Consider the following 26,434-nt stretch of genomic DNA (forward strand, 5'->3'; position numbering starts at 1 on the left):
CTTCTCCTTCTCCTTCTCCTTCTCCTTCTCCTTCTCCTTCTCCTTCTCCTTCTCCTTCTCCTTCTCCTTCTCCTTCTCCTTCTCCTTCTTCTTCTTCTTCTCCTTCTCCTTCTCCTTCTCCTTCTCCTTCTCCTTCTTCTTCTTCTTCTTCTTCTTTTTCTAATTCTCCTCCTCCTCCTCCTCCTCCTCCTTCTTCAAGTATTTCTGGGTTTGGGTTTTGGTTTTGGTTTTGGTTTTGGTTTTGGTTTTGGTTTTGTTTTGGAGATAAGGTCTCAGGTAGCCCAGGCTCCTTGAACTTACTATGCAGCTAGGACTGGTCTTGATTTCTTGATCTGTTGCAGCCTCCCAAGTGTTGGTGATCAAAGTATGAGCCACCACATTTGGCTCTCAAAATATATTTCTGTTTTATGAAAGGAAAAAAAAAAAAGCCCTGAAGGGTTAGGGCTACAGCTTAGTGGGATGTAGCACTTGCCCCACATGCGTCAGGCTCTAGGCTTGATCACCGGTTTAAGAATGATGAGCTCTGAGGCTGGAGAGATGGCTCAGTGGTTACGGAGCTCACACTACTCTGCCAGAAGACCTGGGTTCAGTCCTTCACACCCATGTGACAACACACAACTAGCTGTAACTTAAGTTCTAGGTTATCTGACACCCTTTTCTGACTTCCATGGACACACATGTAGTTCATATACATACATGTAAAGAGAATACTCATACATACAAATAAAATTTTTAAAGGTTTATTTATTTATACAAGTACACTGTAGCTGTCACCAGATAACACCAGTAGAGGGCATCAGATCCCGTTACAGATGGTTGAGAGCCATCAGGTGGTTGCTGGGAAATGAACTCCAGGACCTCTGAAGAGCAGTCAGTGCTTTTAACCAGCTGAGCCATCTCTCCAGCCCCCAAAACATACTTTTTAAATTAAAAATAAGAAAAAAAGTTCTATTTAAACTTAATTCTTGACATGTAAGAGGCACTTAGAAGGTTTTATTGCATAAATCAATATATGTGTAAGTTCAAAGTGGAATTGTTTTAAGTTTTAGGAGGTTTGTTTTGGTTATTGAGATGGAGTTTCACTATGTAGCCCCAGCTGTCTTGGAGCTCATATATAGACCAGGTTGGCCTGGTCAAACTCACAGAAATCCAGCTGTCTCTGCCTCCCCAGTGCTGGGACTAAAGGTGTGCGCCACTACACTCTGCCCTTTAAGACCCAGCTGGCCTTCTTAAGAGTGTTTTGTTGTTGTTGTTGGGTTTTTGGTTTTTGTTTGTTTGTTTGTTTGTTTGTTTTTTTCGAGACAGGGTTTCTCTGTGTAGCCCTGGCTGTCCTGGAACTCACTCTGTAGATCAGGCTGACCTCGAACTCAGAAATTCGCCTGCCTCTATCTCCCAAGTGCTGGGATTAAAGGCATGCCCGGCGAGTGGTTTTTGTTTGTTTGTTTTTGCTTGTTTGTTTGTTTGTTTGTTTTTATGAGGTGTATGTATGTTTGTGTGGAGGTTGGAGGATAATTGTGTGTGACTTGGTTCTCTTTTACCGATGTATTATAGAGACCAAAATCATGTTATCAGGCTTGGGGACAAGTACTTTTCACACTCCTTGGTTTGGATACTCTTACTCCAGTGGCCAAAAGCTGTGTGTTCATCTTTCTCATATTCCTTCCCTACAGAATCCTTTCTAATGTGTCTTATATAAGCTCTTAGTTCTAGATGCATCTTTGTAAAATATTTAGTAATGGGAGGTGTTTATCTTTAGTTACAGAATATCTGGTTCCACTCTGCTCTTGTAGAATTTGGCTTTAGAGTCTCCAGGAAATGCCATCTATCTCTGGTTTTTACTTGGTTTACTATTTGAAGATCTATTTATGCTGGATGCAGACTTAGCTAATTGATCTTAACTGTGGCATAGTATTCCATAGTGTACATAGATCCCCATAGCAATGGGTACCTAGGCTACTGTAAACAGTAGTACCAGTAGCAACCTTGCAGTGCACAATACCAGCATATTTTAGAATTTCTGGGATACAGGCCCAGGATCGCCATGATGGCATAGGAGCTGTTAAGAGCTAAGTAGATCTGTCACACTGTACCCCACAAGCATGGCATTTCTGCAACTGCTCCACTGCTTACATTGCTACCTTTTGCCATTTAATAACAATGTCTCAGTGTAACTTGTGGAAGGCACTAATGAGCTGGAACATTTCTTCCTGTTTCAGTTAACTGCTTCCCCTCTGTGAATTGCCTCTGTATACTGTTTCCTATAGAAACTAGAAATTATATGATTATAATAATCTATAAACCTAATATCTGCACACTCCCTGGATGGTTTTAAGCCATAAGAGTATCTGAGTATCGTCGGTTAACTCTGTCTGAGTTGTTCTCTATTGAATACAAACGAACTTCATGAGTCAGACCCATCACTTATAGCCTTAATAGGTTTTCCTTATAGTGCTCCTTGGACTTAGCACTCCCAGGTTGTCTCCTGAATGTCTTCCTTTTAACATTATGGAATTGGTTGTCCTGGTACATTTCATGTATGTGGAGCCCTTCCTGCCTTTCCTCATTCCTTTCCTTCATCTCCATCCTCCCTCCCTTCTCTTTCCTGTGCTAGGGACCAAGTCTAGGACCTTGGACATGATGCTAAGCTAGCTCTCTGCAACTGAAATAGTCTTAATCCCCTGTTGTCATTTTGACATTGTTTTAACTTTTAGGTAATTTAGCAAGAACTGGAACCTTTTCTTTTTTTCTTTTTTCTTTTAAGATTTATTTATTTAAAAAAAGGTTTATTTATGTATTTTATGTATATGAGGGTTTTGTCTGCATGTATACCATAGCTGCTGAGCCATCTCTCCAGACCTTTTATTTATTTTTTTTATAAAGTGTCTCCACGCATGAACATGAAAGACTAAACATAATTGGTTTTTTTTCTTTTCTTTTGTTTCTTTTCTTTTTTTTCTTATTTATTTATTTATTTATTTATTATATGTAAGTACATGTAGCTGTCTTCAGACACTCCAGAAGAGGGCGCCAGATCTTGTTACAGATGGTTGTTAGCCACCATGTGGTTGCTGGGATTTGAACTCTTGACCTTTGGAAGAGCAGTCGGGTGCTCTTAACCACTGAGCCATCTCACCAGCCCTTGTTTCTTTTCTTTCTGGTGTTTTGTTTGTTTGTGAGAAACAGGGTTTCTCTGTATAGCCCTGACTGTCTAGAACACCTCACCCCTGCCTTTTGTCATTCCTGTGCTGACCTTGGTATGTCTCTGGTTATCTTCCTGGAGCATAAACCTCCCAGCCTCCGTCAGTGGCTACTAGGCGTCAGCGTGGAAATCTAGGGGTAGAAGTTTTTACCATCCTTCAGTCCTGCCTGCTGTCCTCCTTCTCATTGGTAATCCAAGTTCTTCTCGTGTGTTAGCTCCATCCACTTTGCTTTTCAGTCTTTGTCATTTTACCTTTTTTTTTTTTTTTTTTTTTTAAAGACAGCTCATGTTGCAGCCCTGGTTGATTAAGAACTTGACTATAGACCAGGCCAGACTAAAACTCACAGATATCCCTGTCTCTTTCTCCGTGGTACAGAGTTGATACAGCTTACCAACCTTTACTTTTCTATCCAGGGCTACAACAGAGTCTCAAGTGTTCCTTTCTGTAACTGGGTAATAATTCTCTGAAATAGCCTCTAGCTACCTCTCCGTGGTGCTAGGATTAGAGCTAGGGCCTCAGGTATGCTAGGCCAGGGATCTACTACTGAACAATCCATCCATTGCTTATGTCACCATTTACTATTTTGTGAAATTTAAGTCCTATTTTTTTTCCTCATTGGGGTATAGTTCTATCTTGGTGAATTTATTTATTTATTTATTTATTTATTACAAGGCAGGGTTTCTCTATGTAGCCCTGGCTGACCTAGAACTTACTCTGTAGACTAGGCTAGCCTCAGACTCAAGAGATTTGCCTGCCTCGGACTCCTTAGTGCTGGGATTAAAGGCGTGTGTCACCATTACCTGGTTTATGTTGGTAGATTTTAAAACTGAGAAAATCTTTGCTTTATATTTAAAGATTTTTTTCCTTTTGGTTTTCTGTAGCTCAGGGTGGCTCTAGAAGGATGTAGTCAGGGCTGACCATGGAGTAAAAGCATTTCTCCTGGCCCAGCCTCCTGAGCACTGAGCCACCACACTGGGCTCCATGATTAGATTTTAAAGTGCTTAAATGAAGCATTAAAAGGGCTTTTCTACTACTACTCTTCCCTGCTTGGTCGGTTCTAAAAGCACTTTGTGAAAAGGGATAGGTTCCTAGTTCAGTAATTGCAAACCATAGACACAAGACTGTAAACTGTGGTCCTTGGTTCCTGGAATACCCCAGTAACGCACTTGGCCCTGGGTGCTTCTCTTTCCTTGGCCGTGTGTGTGCTAGTTGTTTACTGAGTCTGACCCTGCGTTGTTCTGTAAAACACCACTAACACCCATCTCATTTTGAGGCCTGATAGGACAAATGTGTTTGAAACACCTCAGCACAGGGATGTTTTGTAGGAGTGCAGTGGACATCCCCACATGTCCCCTCCCTGTTAAAGTTGCAGCTCTGTGCTTGTAAAACTGTTGTCTAGTATTTTGTTTTGTTTTGTTTTTTTTAGTTTTTTAATGTGTGTGTGTGTCTGTCTGTCTGTCTAGGTAGGGCTATGTGAATGTAATGCCCACAGCCTCCAGAAGAGGGCCCCCTGGTGCTAGAGTTATCAGTACTTGTGAGCCACCTGACAGTAAGAACCAAACCTGAGTCCTCTGCAAGAACAGCCTTTGCTCAGAACCACAGGGTCATCTCTAGCCCATCGCCTAGTCTGTCTGTCTTCCATCTTTAAACTTTTAAAAATTACTTTTTTTATTTGGGGGGGGGGGTAGTACCCTTGGAAACCAGGAGCTGAACTTACAGGTAGTTGTGAGCCTCCTGACATGGGTACCCAGGTCCTTTGGAAGAGCCTATGTGCTCTTAACTGTTGAGCCATTTTCCATCCCATTTTCTAGTATTTCTAAGGAGTCCTTGATGACAGAATTACTGTTTTGAATTTACTGTGTGACTGTATGTTAGAAGGTTAGACTCTTCCAGTTAACAGCATATATTATATGCAGAAGCATAAAAGGTAGGATGAGAATTCCAAAGTGATGAAATGGGAGCTCTGGTGCACGATAGGTCATGGCCGTGGCTGCCCCTGCTGCTGCTCAGAGTAGGTGGACTCTGGGATTGCTTTGAGAACAGGAGGATCACACTAAGCCAGTACACTTAGCTCATTTTATTTTATTTTATTTTTTAGTAAGAAGGAATTCTCAGTCTAGAATTCCCATCTAATTATATCCTTTAGTCCCTGTGAAGCTTGGTGGTTAAAACTAGGAATTATTTAAGTAAAATAAAGAACCAAATGCCAAACATATTTCAGAATTCTTTGAATTCTGCCTGGATGACAAGGTTCTCTGATCCCAGCTTGCTCAGAGCTCCTGGAATACCAGAGTCTCCTCTCACCAGAATAATATCTCCCATGTGCTTATTTGTAATGCATGTACACACATTTTCTTACTGATTTGGGTAGCATTTTTGGTACAGTTGATGTTATAGGGGAGGAAGTTTAGGGGTCCCAAGTCAGAGGTGAGTTGTCCAGGGTCTCCCAGCTCATACGTGGACAATCTGGCCCATACACCCAAGCTCCCTGGTTCTAAATCTAAGGCTTTTCCACTTCCATGATCTGTGCCAACCCTTATAAATGAGCAGATCTTTCTAGTGTCTTGTTGGATATAATGGAATACAGGGTCACATCTCATTTGAGATTTGTGGTCTGGGATTTGAACTGAGGGCCTTGAGCTAGGCAAGCACTTTATTCCTGAGCTACAATCTCAGTTTCCCAGATGAAAAGTTAGGGTTGTGGGCTGGGGATACAGCGTTATTGGTAGAGTGCTTGCCTGATGGGGGAAGCCCTGCATTTGATTCTATACGCAGCACCGCAGAGCAGGCTGGCCTCCAACTCAGCTTCTGAAGCACTGGGATCAGAAGCATGTGCCACCACCCCCAGCATGGTCTTCTGACTAAGATCAAATATAGTATGTTAAACATAAGTTCCATGTGGTTACACATCTTACAGTTATTGAGTATAGAGGTGATTTATGTAGTTAGCTGGGGAGAGGGGACATCTAAAATTAAATTAAAATTACTTGGTCTTAACTGTAGCTTTAAGGGATTTTACTTTTACTTTGGAAGTCAAAGTGTTTGGATGAGAGAGAGAGAGATACTGTTTGAATTTGAGGCTCCATCCATACAATGTCAATGTAGTGTGTCTCAGACCTGAAGCCTATAATATATAGTTAAACTCTTCCTATAAACTCTTCCTATAAAGCTTTTGTGAGTGTCTTCAGTGAGTGTCTCAGTCCTGCAACTCTTCTGCCTTGTGGGCCCAGACTTTTCTTGCCCTCTAGTACTGATTTGCGCCAAGTGCACTCAGATGTGAACCTTGGTGTGTCTGATTTTCAGAAAGGCTCTATTCACACCCGGCATTGTGGATTTGTATACCTAACTAAAGAAAGGGAGCAATAGAGGTGGAAAGAGCCTAGCTTTGCATTCATGCAGACAACTTTGGGCTGCCCTTGGCCTGAGCACTTCATCCCCACCCAATCCCAGCTCTGCCCTATTGTAGGGCTCTTCTTTTCTTCTCTGTCCTCTCAACATTCTTCTCCCAGTCCCTTTTAGCAGTAAAACAACAACCTCTTCCCCCTGTAGAATGCAGAGCAATTTCCCTTTCCCGACAACCATTCTGAGATCTTGACAGCCATTCTTCAAGGAACACCCACTCCGAGGAGACTGGACCTTAGAGGTGGGGCCCCATATCAAGGCTGCATACTATCAAAAGGAAAGTTTCCCTCAAGAGGAATTCTTGTATTCACCAGTGGGCTGATAAAACAGAGAATTTGCCAGCCTGTTACGTAGGACCTAACACACCAATCAAATTTTATTAAATCCCAAATATGTTACTTTTAAAGATACTCGATGCTTCCATATAGGTTAAAAAAACAAAAAACAAACAAACAAACAAACAAAAAAACAAACCCAGTTAATACAAAGGAGCCATCTCTCACCCTCTCCAAACCATCACGTGCTTGTGCATAACTAAGTTTAGCTTTTGCTACTAGAGTAATTTGTTAGCATGGTTTTTCAGTTCTGACTGATTCACATTATATACAAAGACAGTGTGTGATCTTAATAGAAATGCTTTTTTTTCCCAGAAGAAAACCTTTAATGCTTACATTTATGGCCCGTTTTCCTGGTAAATGACTGACTCCTTGGCTGCTCTTAGCTGAAGAATGGGTCATATTGTTTCCCATGTTTTGAAAGTTGAAAAGTTGTAGGGGTTTCACTGTTGTTATAATATACTAATACTTTTCTGAATCTATACGTTTTATAAAAATTGCTTTTTTCTTGCTGTGTATCAGCCCTTGCTCACAGATTGTTTCCCCTTGTAGGTAACAGAGAAGAGGAAACCCAGCCAGTGATTATGTGAGAATATGGAAGACGATGGGAGCAGCTTGTCTAATGGGTAAAGAAGAACCTTACTGTGGGAAGCCTTTAGTCCTTAGAACATTACTGTGGGAAGCCTTTAGTCCTGTCAGGGGAGGGAGTAGCCATGACCTGTGTCTCGGTGATGGTCTGAACTTTCGATAAAGTCTTGGGTAGCTTGAAGTTTATTGATGGAGAGACTGTGCTTGCCATTGCCTGTCAAGAGAGATTAGCCACCCCCTTTTCTCTGAACGCTGCCAGCTGCTGTGATAAAGGCTCACCATGGAGGCCTTGTTCACTTTAGCACTGTGGTATTCAAATAAAATTTCAAAAGTCCATAAATGTTTATTGTCCAGAACTCAAATATTGTAGCTAGCCCAAACTTTCCATGAGTGCTAGGTCCCTGTCAGGGTTTAGAAGTTTATGTGGCATTTATGTGGGCAGCCTTCTTTGTCAAGGGCAGTGGTTCTCAACCTTCCTAGTCCTCATGGTGTGGTGATCCCCAACCATAACATTATTTTCATTGCTACTTCATAACTGTGATTTTGCTACTGTCATAAATTGTAATGTGAATATCTGTGTTTTCTATTGGTTGTCCCCTAGGTTGAGAGCTGCTGGTCTAGTGGTTGAAACTCTGAGCTTCAGTGCAGGCCTACTTTGGGCCAGTTGGTTTCAGTGATAGTGCACAGTGATGGTCTCCTTTCTCTCGTCTCATTCTCCATGCCCATTATTGTTTGAGAATCTTTCCTAAACACATTAACTGTGTCTTACAGGGGTTCCAGGAAGCGCTCAGACTTTCAGGGGTTGATGGGGTTGGCATTATTTTAATAGCAATATTGCAACATTGTTTTGTCTTCCATCCTTATTCATTCCTGGGCAAGCAGTGTTTTTTCACAAGGCTCCTAACTATGAAACTGACTGGATGCGGAAGTAGATAGAAGAACCTGTCTCTTCAATAATTAATCTTGGACATTAAAAAGATTTGTAGAAAAAGTAGAGGCTACTCCAGTGCTGTAAGCCCAGTGTGGGCCAGAGGCAGGAGCCCTGTTCCTTGTATGGTGTGTTCCTAGCTTCGGAAAGCACTTCCCAGATGGTTTTTATTTTATGAACTTATCTGAGCATCTACTATGTTGCAGGCTTATATGTGATTATGTGGTAGGGGCTGGAAACAAGAAAAAACTTTGCTAGAGCCCAATGTCGTTTCCAGCCTTTGAGTTTGTTGCCCCAGACATTGCCCCCTTCCCAGGGGAATCTGAGTTAAGTGTGTGTGTGTGTGTGTATGTGCACGCGCGCGCATGTGCATGTGTGCAGGTTCGCGCAGTGTCTCATTATGTGTCCTAGACTAGCCTTGAGCTCCTAGTCCTCTGTAGTGTATACTACTGTGTGAATTTGTGAATCTCATTTCCCGGTGCTTGGAGGATAGTGTGGCTTGACATTTTGTGATTTTTTTTTTTAATTATTTTTAAAGGACAACAAATATCTTTGAAAGTTTAGTATTCTAATGGACATGCCACTCTCTCACCCCTCAGTACAGGAGTAGAGGTGAGTCTGCCAAGAATTTCTCTATCTGATTTGATCTCATTTGTTTTCAAAATTAGGGCTAGTTTTGCCAAGATGTTTAAAGGATATAAAATACCAGTTAGTTTTCAACTTATTCTACTGCTTTTTATTATTTGAAGAAAAATGTACTTGCATGTATGAGACTTTCTTTGCATGGTGAGTTGCTCCCAAGACCCTGTAATTTCCTTAAAGAGACTTTTATGTAGAAAGAGATTACTTGGTTCATTAGATTGGGTCACTTACTAATGATTTGAAGGTTAACTAATGCAGCCATCAGACTCCTCCTGCTCATCAGCTAGATGTCTAGCTGGTATTCACCAGCTCCAGCCATTTCTAAGCACAGACAGTCGAGAATATCAGTTGAATACTAATGGAAAAAGAAGCTGACATTCAAAATGGGAATGACTACAGACTTTAGTGGTCATTTTAACCTTAAAATCACTTTAACAGATGCTTTTTTTTTTAACCTGGCATTTGGCCTCCCTTTCTTTGATTTTTGAGATGCTTTTTAATTAGAGAACTCAAATGGCTACTTGTCTACTACTAAATGCTCCCCATCAGCTGACTCACTCTTAGCTGTGCTTATAGTTCTAAGAACTGGAATGCCCAGCTGACTTCTGCTTAAACAGACATAGTCACACCAGGCATGATGGTGCACGACCTTAATCTCAGCACTTGGGAAGTAGAGGCAGGTGGATTTCTGTGAACTCAGAGCCAGGCTCGTATACAAAGTGAGTTCGGGACATCCAGAGCTGTTAAACAGAGAAACTGTCTTAGAAAAGCAGAGGTGGGAGGGGGGAGGGAGAAAGGTAGAGAGAGAGAGAGAGAGACAGAGAGAGAGAGAGAGAGACTCTGACTGACTTGAGTACTCAGGAGCAGGGATTGGGAGAGAGATCTCTGTCCTGGTTGGGTATTTTGTCAGTTTGACACAAACTACAGTTTTCTGGGAAAAGATACCTATTCCTCTGATTTACATCTAATTGTGACATAAATAAGGGTTTTAAGAGAATGGCAGGGGGCTGGAGAGGTGGCTCAGTAGCAGAGTTCTTGTTTAGTGTACAGGGACAGTGGTTAATCTTAGCACAATAAAGGGATGGAGGGAGACAAACAAAACATGGAGGGGACAGAGGAGAGGGAGAGTGAAAATGAAGGAGAAAGAACATATGTGAGTGAATTTTATCCCTTGATGCTGACCAGTGTTCAGTCAGGTGAGCCGGTGCTGGAAACAGTATACAAGTATTGAATTAAGGGGAGACAGAATCGCTTTATTAGTTTGTTTTGTTTTGTTTTTGTTTTTATCTTTTATTTTTTACACTCCATATTTTATCCCCACACCCCACCCCACTCCACCCCGTCCCCATCCACTTTCCCTCCCAGGTCCCTTCCTTCCTCCGCTCTTGTGATTGCTTTCTTCCAGAATACTCGAGATACAGTCCACAGAACTCAAAAACGTCCACAAGCTGAGGTGCCCACGTGAGGATGCCTCAGTCCCACTTGGGACATATATAGAAAGGGCTGAGCTCAGACTCGCCCGAGATCCACCTGCCTCTGCTAGGGTTAAAGGCTGGGGTTAGCATACCTAACTAGAAGTGGGGAATTTTAATAGGTGTGAATTTTATGCTTGGGTGAAGATGAACATCTGACATGTCTTTGACATTTGTCTGAATATCTTATAATTACATCATCTGCTACATGTTCTAGAGAACCATCCTATAATTACATCATCTGCTACAGGCTCTAGAGAACCATCCTATAGTTACATCATCTGCTACAGGCTCTAGAGAATGGATTTCAGTTGTCACAAGGTTTACTGCTGTGCCACTGGTCATCTTATTTTTAAGCTGATTTCAAATATTATATTTTATGTTTGATTTTTAATTTTAATTAATTATTAATTAATTAATTTTGAGATAGAGTTTCTCTGTGTAGCCCTGGCTGTCCTAGAACTCGCTTCATTTCGGACACTATCAGAACCAGAAGCTGTATGGGCAGCAAGATGGCTCAGCAAGTATGAGTGCTTGCTGCAAAGCCTAACAACCTGAGTCTGATCACCCAGAACCCACTCTGGGGAAGGAGGACTGACTCCTACAAGCTGTCCTCTGACTTCTACATGTTGTAGCACACACACACACGCATACTAGAGGTGTCAGCCTAAAGCTCTCTGGCATGCCTGGTGCATGACTGAGCCTGGTGCAGTTCTGGGTTTGGCTGCCTTGAGAGCACACCAGGGACTTGGCTTGCTGGAACTATAAACCTGCTCTCTGGAAGCCCTCAAGTTGCTGCTCTGTCCCTTATGAGCAGATCTGTGAGAGCTGCGCTCCCTCCCTCGTGTGAGCTGCTGTGAGTGTGCTCACTTGCTCTTTCCCAAACTAGAACCCTACAGGAGCAATTAAAAGGAATTCTCAAAGACAATAATATAGTAGGGCTGGAGAGAGAGTTCAGTACTTACTGCTCTTGCAGAGAAGCCGGCCTCAATTCCCAGCACCCATTCGGTGGCTTACAATCTGTAACTCCAGTTCCACTGGATTCAACGGGTACATAACATGCATGCAGGCAAAACATCCATACATATAAATTAAATTTAAAGAAAATCTTTTTTTTTAATGAAAGCAATATAATAAAAAAATTGAAAACTCTAATGGGTGGGAGGTACTTTTTTTTAGTGGTGCAGTCAAATAAATTCCCTTCACCCTGCAAACGACCCTAAGGAAACTCACTGAGTCACCACAAAAGTAAACGGAAGCAGGAAACCGGGCTGGTTAGTTGGGTAAATACCTCATGGACACCTATCCTCTTAGCCATAAGATTAAGTTGAAGAATGCAGATGTAGAGAGTCACATCTGATCATTTGCAGGTAATAATGACAGTCACTGACCAGCAGTTGCTGTGCAGCCAACAGATCCCCACCAGCTATACATCCCAGCCTAAGACTTACAGCCTCTGGCCCCACATTGCCCACTTGGCACAGCTTGCCCCTGCCATCTTGTTCAGAAAGAAAGTAGGCCCCCTAGGTGAATCTGCTCCTGTGATTCTGTCCCCAGCAGAGCTATGCTTTTTGAAGTTACATTTCAGTGTGTCTTCAAAGTCTTTCTTGGGCAAACTCTGCTTGATTTTTTTCCCTGTTCACCCAGCAGCTACTCGGCCATGTGAAGCAGAGACTTTCAGAAAGAGCATGAAAGTGGCTGCCAACATGTCTGAGCTCAGTACTGCAGGTCCTCAAAGCCTCCGGTTGTGCAAGCAGACAGTTAAAGCCATACCTCAATGGCATGGTAGGTTGTGTGGAACTAAGTGTTTGGGCTTCATTTGACGAGAACTAGTCACAACCCAGAGTAATCATTTTCCCAGACATACTTTGTCTGTTACCTGTATCATTTGACCAGAAACGAGGGGAGTTTGTATCTGCCCAAAGGACCTTACAGGAGCCAGGTAGACTAGGTTTGTTCACAGTGACTTCTGATCTGAAGGGAGGCCTAGTATCAGTTGATAAAATAACTTTTCTGAGCTCTGTTGGCACCAGGCATTGCTTGAAGCATCTCTCACCTGTTAACTCATTAAATAGTGCACTGATTCCATGTACACTCACAGAACGGTTCTGGTTCCTGGGGAAACTGAGGTCTGAAGACACCACTTGTCAGTCACACAAAGCTAACAGGAAAGATTCCCGAGCCAGCTAGCTTGGCTTGACCTAATGGCTGTACTGGTGCCTGTTAGTGACTGTCAAAGTCTTCTCCATTAATATTTTATTGTTGTACGAACATAAAAAATTTTTTAAAGTAATTTTAGTGAGGAAATAATTGTATACAAAAGAAAAGCTTGCATGGGAGGCTCTCCAGGAGAGGTGTGCTCTAGACTCTCAGAGCCAGAGCTCACAGGGCTCTCCTAGCTTGCTGCTGCTACTGCTGCCGCCGCCACTGCCTCCGCCACCTTTTTTTTTTTTTTTTCTTTTCTTTTCTTTTCAAGACAGGACTTCACTATAACTCTGAGTGTCCTGGAACTCACTATATAAAACAGGCTAGCCTCGAAACCTGTCTGCCTCTGCCTCCTGAGTGCTGGAGTGAGAAGTATGAATTACCTCGCCCAGCTTTTTTTTTTTCCATTTGTTTTATAATTTATGGATGTGTACGTGTATGGATTCGTGAGGTCAGAGGGCAACAGCAGGAGCTGAGGCTCTCCTCCTGTCACGTGACTCCCAGGGGTTGAACTCAGGTGTTTCAGTTTGTCAGTAAGCCTTTACCCCTGAGCCATCTCATCAGCCTGGCTTTGTTATTCTTTTGAGTCAAGAAGCAACTGTGCATTTAACATAATAAAAACGTGAGCTATGATAATAAATATACCTGTTTATCCACACATAAAACAAGGTAATAGTAGTTCTCTCTTCCAGCAGCCACATCCATGTCAAAGTGCTAACAAGTCTGTCTGTCTACCAGGACTGTTCTCAGCTGCTTTGACCTGTGGTTTGAGGGATCTGTCAAGTACATGCACACTCTGTTGTGTGTGCTTGTGCGCATGCCCACACACACGAAAACACACGCACCCTAAACTGTAATCTACTCTCTTCACCATGAAAGCAAATGTAATGAGATCTGATGCACGCCCTCTTCTTGTGTGTCTGAAGACAGCTACAATGTACTTACATATAATAAATAAATAAATCTTTTAAAAAAAGAAAAGAATGGTGGAAATAAAAATCTCTTTCTTAAAGAACCAGTGTTTCGGGCTGGTGAGATGGCTCAGTGGGTAAGAGCACCCGTCTGCTCTTCCAAAGGTCCAGAGTTCAAATCCCAGCAACCACATGGTGGCTCACAACCATCCGTAACGAGATCTGGCGCCCTCTCCTGGAGTGTCTGNCGTAACGAGATCTGGCGCCCTCTCCTGGAGTGTCTGAAGGCAGCTACAGTGTACTTACATATAATAAATAAATCTTAGAAAAAAAAAAAAAAAAAGAACCAGTGTTTCCCAAGAGCAGACCTGATAGGATTCACTCTGGTCAGTTAAATTATTATTCTGAAGACTAGTGGTTAGTTCATTGTTCATCTGTATTTGTGTAATCGGATTCCATTGGAGTTAGGATGAATAACATTGGACCAGATGACCTCTGTCTGAAGTGATAGCATGATCCTATCCATTCAGCTTTTCATTTTTTAGATTAAATAAACTCAGAGGTCTCAGGCAAGTGTGCATGCATATGTGAGTGCCAGGGGTGTCTCTTCAGCCCCTCTCTGCTCCCGCCTTGGTTTTGAGACCGTGTCTCACAGCATGGTGCTCACTGAGCCAGCTAACTGATTGTGAGCCTTAGGGGTCCTCTTGTCTCCTCCTCTGAAGTGCTGGGACTACAAGTGCATCTGGGGATCCAACGTGGGTCTGCGTGCTTGTACAGAAGCACCCTGCTGCCTGAGGCATCTTCCCAAGCCAGGGCACAGGGTTTCTTTGTGAAGTTTAAAACATTTTGTTCTCTTCAGAGATCTGCCCTTGAATTTACAAAGATAATCTACCTCTGCCTGTGCTGGGATTAAAGGCACATGTGTGCCACCATGCCTAGCTTAGAGTCCTCTCTTATAAATATTTCACTGTTTATAATTCATGCATCAGTATTTTGTTGGCTTTTACTTCTTGGCAGTAAAGCAATACATACTACTACTGTGGACATTGCTGCAAATATATTTCTGAGACTCCTGCTTTAAAATTCTTGAACTCGACTAGGGAGATGGCTCAGTAGTTAAGAAAGAGCACTTTCTGCTCTTCTAGAGGACCAAGTTCAGTCCCTAGCACCCATACTGGGGGGGGGGGGGGGCGGGGGCGTTGCTCACAATTGCCTGAAGCTTCATTTACAAAGAGTCCTTACCTTCTTCTGGCCTCTGGGCACCTACACATACATGGCAGAGACACAGACACATAACATGAAGATAGAAATAAAAATAGTAAAAATTTCAAAACAGAAATGTTTAAAAATTGCTTGAGGGCCTGAAAATACACATAGGATACACATGCATAAATGCAGGTTTTCATTTCATGTGTCACACACGTAACACACACACACACACACACACATAATTTTTTTTGTTTGTTTGTTTGTTTTTGTTTTTTTGGTTTTTCCAGACAGGGTTTCTCTCTGTGTAGTCCTGGCTGTCCTGGAACTCACTTTGTAGACCAGGCTGGCCTCGAACTCAGAAATCTGCCTGCCTCTGCCTCCCGAGTGCTGGGGTTAAAGGCGTGCACCACCACGCCATTTTTTTAAAAGATTATCTATTTAAAGATTTATTATTATATCTAAGTACACTGTAGCTATCTTCAGACGCACCAGAAGAGGGCGTCAGATCTCACTACGGATAGTTGTGAGCCACCATGTGGTTGCTAGGATTTGAACTCAGGACCTTCGGAAGAGCAGACAATGCTCTTAACCACTGAGTCATCTCTCCAGCCCCAAGTATTTTTTTTAAAAAGCTGTTTTTGACAGTTGAGGTGGTGGCTCAGTCCACCTGTGTTAAGCCTGAGGGCCTGAGTTTGGAGCCTCAACACCCACATAACAGCCAGGCCTGGGCTGCCAAAATGCCTCTGCGGGGGAAGGCTCTTGCTGCCTGGCTAATGAGCTGATTCTGATACATGCAGCTGCATGGTGGGAGAAGCAGTGACTCTCACAAGTTGTCCTCTGACCTCCACATGGTTGCTATGGCATACATGCATGCCAGCACACACACACACACACACACGCACACACACGCACATAAATAAGTGAAACTGGGCATGGCGGTGGCTAGCCATGACACTTGTTAGGCAAGAGACATGGTCCCCAGAGCCTGATGGCCAGCCAGCATAGCCAGCCGATAAACTCCAGGTTTACTGAGACACCTTGACTCAAAATTAAGATGTATAGACAATAGAGGAATCTACCTGATGCTACTTGTGCACATGGGGGCATACAAAGTTTTAAAAAACTCTGGCTTCCTTGATTTTTTTTTTTTTAATGATCCCTCACTGTCCTGACATCTGCTGAAGAACAGCATGGCTAGCATGATGGTTTTTGTTTCCAGTGACTTCTGAAGTCCAACACTGTTCTTTCCAGTCCTCCAGAAATTTCCCCCCCATATGTTAGGGGTGCAGTCCACTTCTCTCTGTCCAGGGGTGGAGACTCCGTGTGAGGGAAAGGGCTTCCTCTGGTCTTCTGCTCTATGTTGGGTTAGGGTGGGGACATGGATGGGTATGAGACTTGCTGTGCAGATTCCTACCCTGTAGGAGCACATTCTTTTTGGTTTTCTTTTTTCTTCTTTCTTTTTTTTAAAGATTTATTTAGTTTTTTTTTTTTTTTTTNAGACAGGGTTTCTCTGTATGACCCTGGCTGTCCTGGAACTCACTTTGTAGACCAGGCTGGCCTCGAACTCAGAAATCCGCCTGCCTCTGCCTCTGCCTCCCAAGTGCTGGGATTAAAGGCGTGCGCCACCACCGCCCGGCGTCTTTATTTTTTAAAATTATTATTTCACTGTATACATGCGTTGCCTGCTTGTATATATGTGAACTGCATGTGTGTCTGGTATCCTTGGAAGCTGGACAAGATTACTGGGTTGTTTGGAACTGGAGTTACAGACAGTTGTGAGCCTGTGTGAGTGCTGCGAATAGAACTTGTGTCCTCTAAAAGCACAGCAAATACTCTTACCTGTTGAGTCATCTCTCCAGCCCCTCTTTTTCTTTTTGTTTTAAAAATGGCCTGGGTGTTGTTGTTTCTAGCTTTTCTTTAGGGTTTTCCCAGGGGTATTCCAGTACATATGTTGCTGTTAATAAATTAACCTCCCTCCTGATCCCTTGCCTTGCTCAGACTGTCCCCTTCTAAGAAGGGCCTCCGCAGCCCCTGTCCGTCTTTTCTTTTAGGATATACTTTGAATACTGACTAGGCATTCTGTTGTTCCTGGAAATTCAGTGGGGGGTGGGTTGGGCATAGTCCCCACTTTCTCTAGGATCTCTAGCTGCCCACTCTACTCTCTAGGATCTCTAGCTGCCCACTCTACTTTGCTAATAGCACTCCCCCTATTGCTTTTTAAAGAAAAATTTTCTTTGTTTCAAGGCGGAGTCTTTCCTATGTAGAACCGATTCTCTGTCTCCCAAGTGCTAGGATTATATGCATGCATCCCCACATGGCTGCCTTTCATATTTAAGGCAATTTGCATGGCATTGGAGACAGAGGAAATGACAGTTGCCTCCAAATCATTCGCCTTCCTTCTGAGAAAAGATGTGTTTATGAATTGGAAGTACCCGTATTCAGTACGGGTACTTCAGTACTGTATGCCTGTAGGCGGCCAGCTCAGTGCAGGGTAGTTAAGCATGCACCCTGAACTTAGTGCTAGTCCTGATCCATTGGTCTTGGAAGGAGGTTTTAATGGAAGGGGATGTTTGGGTGATTGAGGCAGAGCCCTCCGTGCTGAGCTGATGGAAGTGCTGTGCAGCTGTGCACAGAAAGGGGAAGGAAGGCAAGGGAATGGGGCATTTCAATTGGTTTTAAATAGGACAGACTCCATGTTTACTGGCCAACATGCCTTGCTTCCTGGTCTCGAATGCTATCTTGTGAAGACTTTTAGTGTTCTCTAAGAGCCAAAATGCCTGCCCAGCTTCCTCCAGGCCCTCCCTCTCTGCTTGCTCGTGGTCAGTCCCTTTTACCCACTCAGATGTGCTGTTGCCCAAGGCTTCCTTTATTTCCTGCACTTTTTCCTTAGCTTGCCCTTTCATTCTTTAAAAAAAGAAAGAAAGAAACAAACAAACAAACAAACAAACCCAAGGCTGAACATTGTATTGTTTTACCATATGCTACAATAAGTGTAGATAAAATAATTATAACCTTGTGAAATAGAAATTCATGAAAATTCAGAGAGGTTAATGTTAAAAAGACTGGCAGGCAAAATATTGTATATCATGGCATATGTGTTATGTGGGTCACATTTAGTTCTCTTTGGTATCCCCTGGTTCATAAAAAGTGTTTCAAGAAATATCTGAAAGATGTGACTACAAAAAGCAGGGGGGCTGGAGAGATGGCTCAGTTGTCCTTCTTCCAGAGGACCCAGGTTTGATTCCCAATGCCCACATGATAGCTCACACGTTTGTAACTCAGGCCCAGGGAATCTAACACCTTCTTGTGGCTGCCACAGGCATGCACGTGATGTGCATGCATACATGCAGACAAAGATACTTATACACATAAAATACAATTTAAAACTTTAACAAAAGGAACAGACTTTGTGGGGTCTGTGGGAATCATCTGTGACGACATCTCCATCAGCAGAGGGTCACAGTGACCATTCTGCAGACAGAACTGTCCAGCCAACCACCTTCTTCATGAAGGCGATGCTGGAGGAGCTCATGGCATGACACAATCCAGAGCTGGGTTGGCTGTCCGTCCTAAGGCCACCAAATAAATCATGCATGCTCTGGTTCTTAAACAACAGTCGTATTTGCATTCAGTGCTTGCCATTTTCTATCCAGGAAGCAGCAAACCAAAATTGTGATCTAGTGTCTTTCATGACAAATATGCCTTCCAGACTCTTGTAATGGCGATGGCATGAGCCTCCCTTGCATGCTAAGTGGGGCTTTGTTATTCTCCCATCGACTCATCCATCCATCCATCCATCTGTCCATTCCCTGTCTGTGAAGTGCCCATAGCAAGTCAAGCTGAGAATGCTGCCCTTACCCAGGAGCAGCCATTACCTTTCCTCTTCCAGGATCATCTCCCCATTTCTGCTGTTATTTTTTCCCCTCCCTGTCTTTTTTAGATAGGGTCTCATACAGCTCTGGCTGTCCTGGAACTTGCTCTGTAGATCATGCTGGCCTTGAACTCACAGAGATCCTCCTGCCTCTGCCTCCCATGTGCTGAGATTACACCATCACTACTCTGCTTTTTTTTTTTTTTCCCTTAATTGTGTGTATGTGTCTGTATGGAGGTGTGTGTACATGTGCATACAAATGCTCTTGGAGGCAAGAAGGGATTGGATCACCTAGAGCTAGAGCTACAGGTGGGTGTGATCCCTGAGGACTCATTATATTTGATGTTAATTCCATTCTCCAGTGTGTGGTTGCACTCAGGTGATTTCCTGTAAACCTGCTTCCCACCTTAATTTGTAAAATAAAGGAGAGCTGGTGATTGAGCAGATAAAAGGGAAGGTGGAGCAGAAGGTGACTGGGAGAGAAGAAGAAAATGGAAGAGGGAGAGGACGCAGAGGAGGAGGGAGAAAAGCAGAGCAGAAGCACGTGGCCTGGAGAATCTGCAAGTTCTAAGGGGTCTATAAGGTGTGGAAGATGGCAGTGTAGAGGTAGATCTTCCCAATCTAGGCGCACAGAATGTACTCATCTTAACAGTGTTCTGTTTTCATTGCCAGGGCATATTTGGGAGGAGATTTACTGCAACAGATCCCCTTGAAGTGTGTGTTAAGAATCAAACCAAGAAGCCAGGCAGTGGTGGCACACGCACGCCTTCAGTCCCAGCACTTGGGAGGCAGAGGCAGGCGAATTTCTGAGTTCAAGGCCAGCCTGGTCTACAGAGACAACCTGGGCTACACAGAGAAACCCTGTCTCGAAAAACCAAAAAAAAAAAAAAAAAGAGAGAGAGAGAGAGAATCAAACCAAGACTGGAGAGATGGCTCAGAGGTTAAGAACACTGACTGCTCTTCCAGAGGACTTGAGTTCAATTCCTAGAACCACATAGTGGCTCACAACCATCTGTAATGGGAGCCAATGCCCTCTTCTGGTGTTCCAGAAGGCAACAAAAGTATATTCATATACATAAAATAAATAAATCTTTTTAAAAAGCTGTTCAGTCCTCCAGTCCCATTAGGTGTGTCTGAAGACAGCTACAGTGTCCTCATATAAATAAATAAATCTTTAAAAAAACTGGGCTGGAAAGATGGCTTAGTGGTTAAGAATAAACTAGGGCTTCTGCAAGAGTAGTGCCTGCTTGTACCTGCTTAGCTCTCTCTTCGGTTTTTTTGTTTATTCCTGTGTGTCTGTGTATGTGTACATTTACATGTGGAGGCCAGAAGACAGCTGAAGTTGATGCTGGATGGTTTCCATAATCACTTCCCAATTTATGAGATAGGGTATCTCACTGAACCAAAGTTTACTAGTCTAGCTAGCCAGTTTGCCAGAGTAATCCTCCGTGCCCACCCCTGGAGGTTTAGGATTACAAGCAGGCCTGCATAGAAAGTGCTTTGTCAACTGAGGCATCTCCCAGGTCCTCTCCTCTCTCCTCTTCCCCTCCCTTCTCCTACACCTCCCCCGCCCCCTTTTTAAAGACAGACTAATTCTGTAGACCAAGCTGTTGGAGCTGTCCAGGTATTGGGATTAAGGTGTGAACCACCACACTCAGGTGCAGTTGAACTTTCAAGAAAATATTTTTGGGCAACATGATATGAGCTTATTGTAAATCTCATGGGTATGGAGACAGAAGTGGTCAGGGTTACTTTGAAAAGGAGTTGGCAGAGAGAGCACACTTGTCTCTTGCCTAATCAGAGCCGCTTAGCAATGGGAGAGGGCAAGTAGAAGACACACACAGACCAAAAGCTTGACAGATGTAAACAGCCTAGGCAAAAGATAGAAGAAACAAGAGGGGGGATTTTTATTACACTGTGGGCAAAACGTGATTTTATGAAATATACCATGTGAGGAGATCAACCATAAATTGCATGTATGAAAAGGCACTTGAAAGAAAAGACAAGCCACAGGAAAGGCTGTGGTAATACCTCTGTTTGGCAAGTGTTTACATACAGAATGTATAAGGAGTACTAATCATTTAAGGAGAAAAAGACAAGCCAGCTGGAAACAGTTGCTGATCACTTGGACAATGTAATGTCTGTTTCTGCTAGCATTAAGTCTTTAGTAGCTACAAAGCCTTCCCTTCTTAGTTCTGGCAAGTGTCCTGTGTGCATGGCAGGCACAGTGGGGAGTGCATGCATTACCCGTTTACAGAAGAGAAAGGAAAATGGAAGTCAGCCACGCATGTTGTATTAACATTCAACTCTGACAGTTAATAATCACATTGCTTTTTAAATTTTTATTAGCTTATTAATTCTTTTATGCATACGGGTGTTTTGCCTGCATGTATGTATGTCTGTGTACCATGTATGTGTCTGGCACTTGAGGAAGCCAGAAGAAGGCATGAAATCCCCTGGACTGAGATTTCAGGCATTTGTGAGCCGTCTTCCATGTGGGCCTTGGGTATCAGACTCAGGTCCTCTGGAAAAAGAGCAATTACTCTTAACCACTGAGCCATCCTCCCTAGTCATGCTTTATTTGTATTAACATTATTTCTTTTACTTTTCAAAATTATAAATTCATGGCTTATTAATTGTTGTTACTTACATAAGTGCATATGTATGTTTATGTCGTGTGTGTGTGTATGCGAGTGTGAATATATATTGTTTCTAAATATATAAGTACAACATGCTCTCTTAGTATAATGTTACTTGTATATCAGTTTTCAGAATTGACCATTTGGAATTGAATAACCAGTTGGCGTGCTCTTCCCTGGGGAAGACTATTTCTCCTGCTCCAGCATTCCTTAGTTGCCTGCAGTAGCATGCCTATTGTGGTGTTCTGGTAGACTTTATGGGTGTAGCTTCTGACATTTGCATGAGATACAACAAACTCCTTATTCCTCCAGCTGTTACAACTTTTCTATTCTCAGTTATATTTTCTTAATAACCAGGGGTTTTCAGTTTGATTTGTTTTTATTTTTATTTAAGGCAGGATCTTCCTATATAGCCCTGACTGTCCTGGATCTCACTTTGTAGACCAGGCTGGCCTTGAATTCACAGAGATCCAATTGCCGAAGCCTTCTAAGTTCTGGGACCCACCATATCTGGTTCGTAAAAGCCAGTTTTGAAGTCTGCCACACTATTTAGCCATGTACCAGCAATGTATCTGTGGAGAGAGCTCTTTACTTTTTCTAAGCCTATTCATGTTTAAAATGGGGTTACAGAACCAGCAAGATGGTGCAGCAGCTTAAAGCAGCTGTCACCAAGCCTGATGATCTAAGTTCAGCCTCTGGAACCCATGTGATAGCTTGGGTTCTGATAGTGTTGCCTCTGACTTCCACACATGCCCTAGGACACATGCTTGCCCCACCCCAAACATAAACATAAAATAAATAAAATGTACTAAGTAGGTCAAATGAAAGTGGATGTTTACCTTCAGTTTTAGAATAGTTCTAGGATGTAGTATTTGATAATTGGTATGTAATTTGTATTATAATCATTTGTAATACTAGTTAATTATAAGAATATGGAAAAACATCTGTCCCTGACCAAATTTGTCTATAATGCACAAAGAGAGCTTGGATAGAGAGCTACCTAGTCTGAGAATACGGCTAGCTGCAAGCCTCTAACTGAGAGCCCATGATTTTGTGAAATCATGATATGATGACCAATTTTCTTGGGAGCAGACATACATGTTTGGAATCACCAGAGTGATGACTCATTTGCAATGAGGAGTAGGACTGTTGAGCACACTGATCCTTGAGTGTGGCGGTTATTGCATTCTGTCCCTGAAGGCCAGCTCCGCAGAAAATCAGTTTTGGTTTTCTGCACAGGAGTAAGTGCAGAGAGAGCCTTGCTGGGTAGTTTGAGTGACTGCTTGCGGCAGGCCCTTTTGTGCTCTTAGCAGGTGTCTCTGTTGTATTTATGAGTTGGGAGGCCTACTCCCCCTTAGCCTTGTAGAAAGCACACTGACCAATCACTGCAGAGACTCTCTACATCCTAGTCTAATTTTCTCTGTCTGTCTAAAGTTGTACCTGGGTCACTTTGATCCATCTGGGGGTTCTCAGAACTCCAAAGTCACTTAGATATCTGACAACTGATTACTACTAGACTTTAGTGTTTTGGCATTTTAAAAAATGAATCTCTGTGTGTCTAAATCGTAACTTTCTTCATTCTTAGGTATTTAAGCTTTATAAAAGTACCTTTTAGTCATCTGATGTAATTGTCATCTCTGAGGCTTACTGCTTCTGTCTACTAACCTAGGCCTAGTCCTGGAAGTGCCTGGCCTCTGTGCAATCTAATCAAGGCCTGGAATGGTTTTAGTCTCTGATACTTGCTGCTGAATAAGCCCGTCCTTTCCTGTTACTTCTGAACTTTGTTGGCTGGTCAACATGTGGCTCATACAGGAAACGTTTTCCTTTAGAGTAATGACTGCCTTTCATAACAGTTCCTTCTGTATTTAACTAGGCTTAGTGTTGCATACCTGTAGTCCACATACTCAGAAAGCTGAGGCCTGGGAATTGAGGGCTAGACTAGGCAATTCTGTGTTAACAAACAAGACGATGAAGCCACAAGTAAATGAACTACCTCGTCTTATTATTTGGTCTTTGCTGTAAACATGCCTCGTTGATTTTATAATTTGATCACACTATACAGGTGACATAAGAGGAATGTGGGACTATGAAATCTTTATGGTTTTTTTTTTTTTTTTTTTTTTTTTTTTTTTTTTTTTTGGTTTTTCGAGACAGGGTTTCTCTGTGTAGCCCTGGCTGTCCTGGAACTCACTTTGTAGACCAGGCTGGCCTCGATTTCAGAAATCCGCCTGCCTCTGCCTCCCGAGTGCTGGGATTAAAGGCATGCGCCACCACGCCTGGCAAGGCTTATGTTTTACATCCTCATGTCTTACTCTCCACAACTGATGTCATCAGCCATCACAGCACTAGGCTCATCCGTCCTTCTGCGAGGTCTCAGGCCATCTCATGCTTCCCCCTCGTCTTTCTGCCTGCATTTGCTCCTGCAGTCTCCTGCCCCCGCCCTCCCCCTGTCTGACTCCTGCTGTGCTAAGTGAACCTGCACTAAGAGATTGGTAGCTGCTCAGCTTGGTCGCTTTCCCTAATAAAATCCTGTTTGCCTTGGTATAGTCTCTGACATCTTAACTTAATGCTGGGATTGGCTGGCAGGGCTTGAAAGCTGGTTTGGTTTTGGTGTTTTGTTCTTGTTGGTTTTTGTTTGTTTCTGAAAATGGAGCAACAGTGCTGAGCTCATGGGACTTGAACACTAAGAATGCTGCCTGGTGTGTTGCCTTTGTATGAGAGCCAGGCCAGTCTTTACTTCATGGGTCTGCTCACTGGGCTTGTGCTCTGGCCTTACACAGGGAGGAGCGAGAGTTCATGCACAGTTCATGTCTTTGACGCCCTTCTATGCCTTATTGAAAGAAAACCTTTATATTCCTGCCACACAGCACAGTCTGCAGGGCGCCCGTGTGCATCCCTGGCTGAAGGTTGATCTGAGGCTAACTCAGCCTCCTCAATTCAACTGCACTGTTTGCTTTTAACATCTTAATTGGATGCTTAATATCCTTACTCTGTTGCTATTAAATTACTTTGAAAGACTTTAGAAAAGTGGAAAATATAGGATAAGACCTTTAAATTTATTTTGAAAAGATAGTACAGTTTTATGTTTCTAATTTTTTTTAAAAAAGATTTACTTATTATTATATCTATGTACACTGTAGCTGTCTTCAGACACACTAGAAGAGGGCATCAGATCTCATTACAGATGGTTGTGAGCCACCATGTGGTTGCTGGGGTTTGATCTCATGACCTTTGGAAGAGCAGTCAGTGCTCTTAACTGCTGAGCCATCTCTCCAGCCCCTTATGTGTCTAATTTTAACATATTTTCTAATTGCTTATGGTCTCAGTATGAATAACTTGGTAAATAAAACTCTCTGGGTAAAATCAGGACCCGTTTCTTGGTTCTTATAGGACGCTAGGCTCTGTAGAGGCAACAGGATAAAGCCTGTCTCAGACAAAGCGACCGTTAGCCAGGTCTACTAGGGTCTTGGTTAGATTCAGCAATTTATGATGTATTAGGGAATATGTGAACAATATCTTCCTCAGCCGACTCTCCCTCTTAAACCCCCTTCCCTCCCTCTTTCAGACAGGTTAGTTGGGTATAAAGAGAAAATATGCTGACCTGTAAGCTGGAATATTGTTAGGAACTGTCCCTCAAGAGAAAGGAAGATCTCATTAGAGCTGGGGGAAAGACAGTCTCCTCAGAAATCCACTTCTATGAATGACTTTTGGGACTTACCCCTGGGAAGAACAGAAATTACCATGCTACCATGGCTGATATGAAATGTCAGATGATTGACACTTAGCTGATGAAGTCTCGGTTGTTTTGCAACTCGGCAGAAAGCTGGAGAGGGCTATACTTTACCACTCCACGCTCAGAGATTGCAATGAAGAGCGGCCTCTTGCTGAAATGACTAATTTGTAAAAATAGAATTTCTTGGGTACTACATAGTTTTTGTCATTAGACTGCCTGCCTGTCTTCACGCTTTGTTTCCTAATGAAAGTGTGGTAAGCTATATTGCTCTGGGTTTAATATCAGTCACCTGGCTAATGCCTCAAAGTTCACTTTCGTTCCTGTGCACGAGTGTTGGTCGTTGGCCTGTCTGTCTATCTGTCCTTAGTTAAGATTTCTGTTGCTGCCATGAAACACCATGACCACAATGCAAGTTGAGGAGGAAAGGGTTTCTTTGGCTTATACTTCCAAAACAATGTTAATCATTGAAGGAAGTCAGGACAGGAATTTAAACAGGGCAGGATCTTGGAAGCAGGAGCTGATGCAGAGGCTGTGGAGGGGAGCTGCTTTCCTGCTTGCTTCCCATGGCTTGCTCAGTCTGCCTTACAGAACCCAGGACCATCAGCCCAGGGATGGCCCCACCCCATGGGGCTGCCCAATCATGCCTACCCCCTTGATCACTAACTGAGAAACTATAGCTGGATGTCATGGAGGCATTTCCTTAACTGAGGCTCCTTATTCTCTGATGACTCTAGTTTGTAACAAGTTGACACACCAGCCAGTACAGTGTGCATTCTGAGCCAGAGGCATTGGGGCCCCTGCAGCTGGAGTTAAGGCTATTGTGATCCAACTAGCAGGGATGCTGGGAACTGAACTTAGATCCTTTGTAAGAACGGCTAGTGCTCTTAGCCACTAAACCATGTCTCCTTCCCCTCATGCCTGAGTTAAGACTGCTGAAGTACCAAGTCTCAATGCTACCTCCTCCTTTTGAAAATATAACAGTTTTTCTCCCTCAGAAGGTACAGTCTTCTTTCCATCCCTACTTACATCCCCACAGAACAACACGGTGTGCCTAGCTCCTCCTCATCCTCTGGGTGGCATTAGGCAGAGGGGCACTCATGACCAATAGTAAAATATTCCTCCCCTTTGCTTTTTTCACATACCGTTTGGTGTAATTCTTTGAGACAGAGTTTGTGTGTATAGATAGCCCTGACTGGCCTTGAACTCACTGAGATCTGCCTGCCTCTGCCTCCGAGTGCTTGGACTAAAAGCATTTGCCACCATGTCCAGCCATATACTGTACTTTTTTTTTTTTTTTTG

At 43.1% G+C, this 26,434-nt stretch overlaps 1 protein-coding gene across 3 annotated transcripts in view; it reads left to right on the top strand.

The window, feature by feature from the left end:
- Window positions 1-26,434, top strand: part of Usp49 (ubiquitin specific peptidase 49) — a 60,335-nt gene that overhangs the window by 14,095 nt on the left and 19,806 nt on the right. For all 3 annotated transcript variants that reach the window (XM_021186169.2, XM_021186166.2, XM_029471136.1), the window contains one exon: window positions 7,490-7,563. The gene's annotated coding sequence lies outside the window, so the exon portion shown is untranslated. The remainder of the gene's footprint in view (window positions 1-7,489; window positions 7,564-26,434) is intronic.

Source organism: Mus caroli, chromosome 17 (assembly GCF_900094665.2).
Source record: "Mus caroli chromosome 17, CAROLI_EIJ_v1.1, whole genome shotgun sequence".
Taxonomy (NCBI): domain Eukaryota; kingdom Metazoa; phylum Chordata; class Mammalia; order Rodentia; family Muridae; genus Mus; species Mus caroli.